Here is a 3740-nt window from a genome sequence, read left to right as displayed (position 1 = left end):
CAACGAGAGGAAGACAACATCAAAGACAACTGAACTCTGACCCAACCCAACAAGATGTAGTTCCAAAAATTAGCCAAAATCTAAAAAAGAAGAGGACCAATATTGAACAAAACAACCTACAACATAGTGAAAAACAACCGCACAATTGGGAATTTGTAAGCATGATCTATAACAAATACCAGATAATATCACAAGAGATGAATGTGAGGAAAAACAAGAACACAAAGGTGAGTCTTTTCTCAGTGATGGCGAGAAGCACCGCACACCGGAAAGGTAAGCGAATTACATAGATGAGGACGGCTCAGGGTCAAAATATGGAGAGTGGGCAAAAAATATTTTAAAAGAGTAATGTTCAAAAATGTGACAAATTAAAATACAATTCTGACGCTAAAACCATCAATCTTAAAATTAACAAATGCCTAAATGCAAAGTTATTAAAATTCAATATAATTTACATTAAAAGCTCACTTCACCACACAATTACTATTATACACACAACAACACATTATTGAAAAACAAACACATAATATATTAACATATTACCTAATACTACATAACACAATAAAACATCAAATAATTCTCTTTACAAATAAGAAAGACCACTTAATTACATCATCCAAAAAATCATATCTAACAGCAATAAAACAATATTCCGCGCTTCGCGCGAAGCGCGGACACCCTTTTAGTAACATATAAAATATATTACATGACCAGATTTCGCTGCCAAAAAAAAAAAAGACCAGATTTCTATTGTAAGTTGCCAAAAATATATATTAAATGACACAAACAACAGAAAAGAGAAAAAATGTTATTGGTTAATCTAAACACACCCAGATCACAGTTTCTACCACTGGATTAAATACAATCCAACGGACCAAACATGGTCTCTTTTTCCTCTCTCTCTTTCTTCACACTTGCAAATTTTCTCATCTTCTCTTTTTTTTCCAATCCCACAGATCTCACTTCCATTTTTTTTTTTTTCCAAAAGATATGTTCTCCTCTGTTTCTTTTCCTTTCACTTCTTCATCTTCCCCTTCTTTTCAACTTATTGCTCCTCTCATGTCCGTTCTTTCTTTCACTTGAATAAGGTATGGAGGGTTGTGAGGGAAGAATCCGCCGTCGATTGAGAAGAGACGTGATCCAATTATTATGGTGAAGAAGAAGAAGCAAAATAGATAATTAACTTTGGCATCTTCGATTTAAAGTTTGGATTTTTCTGAAAGATGTAAGGAACCCTCTATCCTATCTCTTCTCTTCCGACAGATTCTGTTATTTTTATAATTATATTTTTAGAATTTTTTCTTCTGGTTTATTTAACAGTTATTGGTATATCTGTGTAGATTTAAGAAACTGAGACAGGAGGAAGAAGAAGAAGAAGAACAACAAGACGGCTTGCCGAGAGAGACATGTTCAGAATCAGTAGCGTACTGGCTGAAGAAGCTCCGGTGAGTGGAGCAGACAAAGCAACGAAGGAAAAACTCTGGAGGCGGCAGAGAGGATGAAAGCATAAAGCATTTAGGTTTAGGGTTTTCTATTTGGTTTAGATTTTTTTTTTGTCATCTGAGAATTTTTCATTCAACTTAACTGAAGCATACAACACGTCATAAGCCGGCAAAGATATAACATCTTTCCGGAGCCAAGAGCTGGCGAGGTAAGCATTACCACCCAGAACCAAAGATGAAACCCTTAAACCATTTAACTTAACAATACGGAAAGATGAAACAGATCTCTAAAAGCCTACTGAGTCAACAAACAATCATCACATGAATGGAGTAAGACGATAAAGGAAGCCAATATGTGCGAGAAGGCGTTGAAGGTCGAATTTATTTGCGGTGTGACCATGAGCAACCGTCACTCAGAACCAAGCTTCAACTCAAAGAAGCCACAAGTAAACGGACCTCCACCGGAGCAGTCGACGAAGAACACGGTTGACAATCAAACTACTCATGACCAAATGTGATTGAGCAAGAGCTCCATAGTCCCTTGCCAAGAAAACCCGGAGAAACCCGTCGGTTAAAACCCAGAGAACAGCACCACTTCACAATACCAAACTTCACACTAGAACGATTCGACTTGAACCACATCAAGAATACATCCCGCTAATAAAGACGACGCCACAAAAGACAGATGACAGAACCATAGATCACAGCCGGTAGACCCAAACCGCAAACACTATGAAGCCGCCCACCAACATTGTCTGAAGACCAAACTCTAGAAGGTTAAAGAAATCTGAAACTCAATCCAAGGCTAAAACGCTAACCAGAGCTTAGATAACCTTCAACAAATATGAGCATAGGACAAAGAAGCTAGATCTGAGAACACCAAACCACCAAAAACCCACCTGCAACCGCCACACCAAATTCGATGGAAGAAGTAGACACCCACATCAGAGCCGGTTAAGTACTGCACCGCGCACCAGAAACAAATACGAAGCTTGAGAAGCAAACCAAGAAAGGTAAGAAGGTGAAGAGGATACCCGACAACTGCTTCGAGAGAGCCCAAGCCGTGAAAATCTCAGGTCCAAAAAGCTACAAGAACATAATCTAGTCAACTTAGGAGTAGCCACAAACAGGAGAGTCACAAGCCTGAGCTTCACCGCTAACCTTCACCGGCTCCGGCGCCGCATAAACAATCTCACGACGATCACAAAAAGCAGACGAGCCCAACACACATCGATTCTCCGTCCGAGCCAAGGCGAGAAGGAACCAAAACCCATAATCATTGGTTCCTCTCCTTAAAACTCAGATCCGAAACTACACCCAATCAAGAAGACTAAACGCCGAAACTAAACCGTGGAAGCATAATTATAGACAACGCGAGACCGCTCCCGGTGGCGGTGAGGACCACCGTCTGCCGGAGCAGCATGCCAGATTGCAGAGACTCTTTTGTCGGTAGGTTTCTTTCGTCGGCTAGGAGAGAGAACTACACTTGCTATTTGGTTTAGATAAACCAGATTTATTTTGTAAACCAATTATATTGTGAACCAAATTTCTACTGATACATAAATTTTAATTTATAAACAGAATTTGGTAATTCTGTAAACCAGTTTCAATAAATAATTTTTTATTTTTTATATTTTTTTTATATATATTTTTATTTTTAATAAATAATAACATATTAGCAACAATTTTTTATTTTTGATCAAAACCACAGTTTATATAGTGTGGTTTTTTGTAGCTAAAATAGCTACTAATCTAATTTCATGCAATCTGTGGTTAATAGCTACAAATATTGTTTGTTGCTATCTTGTAGAAAGACAACCACAAATAGCAACATTTGATCAATATCCACAAGCTTATAGTCAAGGAATTATCTTTGTGGCTATTTGTAGTTATAGGTCAAATAGCAACAAATTTTATTCTGAGCCCTTCTATTCTTTGTGATAGCGTGAAAGAATTTTGTGTTCCTATCTCCTCCTTTCAACCAATCATGTATGCTCTTTTGCTTCTAAAAAAAATTTATTCGTTATAATATTCTTCATTTAACTCCTTCCTCAATTGACTCAGCAGACCTGGCTCGTAAAGCATTTGGTGAGACGCTTCATCTAATCTGTGATGAAGTTCCTGAATCCTGATTGCTGAGTTAAGTTTTGCACATCTCTTCCAAGTCGATATGGCCTTCCTACACCCTGCAATTTTCTGCATAATGCTTGACTGACTAGAGAAGTAGAGATACCACTATTCCAACTCCTTTTAACCACCTCTGCCAAAATTCTTTCCTTATCCAGCGTTGATCATATT

General features: G+C 37.8%; 1 long non-coding RNA gene across 1 annotated transcript; it reads left to right on the top strand.

The window, feature by feature from the left end:
• Positions 1-935: 935 nt before the first annotated feature.
• LOC106295296 lies at positions 936-1599 on the top strand. Its single transcript, XR_001260993.1, has 2 exons — positions 936-1225; positions 1341-1599. It is a non-coding gene; the product is annotated as an uncharacterized LOC106295296 (long non-coding RNA).
• The last annotated feature ends 2141 nt before the right edge of the window (positions 1600-3740 follow it).

This window comes from Brassica oleracea, chromosome C1 (genome assembly GCF_000695525.1).
Source record: "Brassica oleracea var. oleracea cultivar TO1000 chromosome C1, BOL, whole genome shotgun sequence".
Taxonomy (NCBI): domain Eukaryota; kingdom Viridiplantae; phylum Streptophyta; class Magnoliopsida; order Brassicales; family Brassicaceae; genus Brassica; species Brassica oleracea.
Note: the sequence above shows the minus strand (reverse complement) of the source record. Positions and strands in the feature narration are given on the sequence as shown.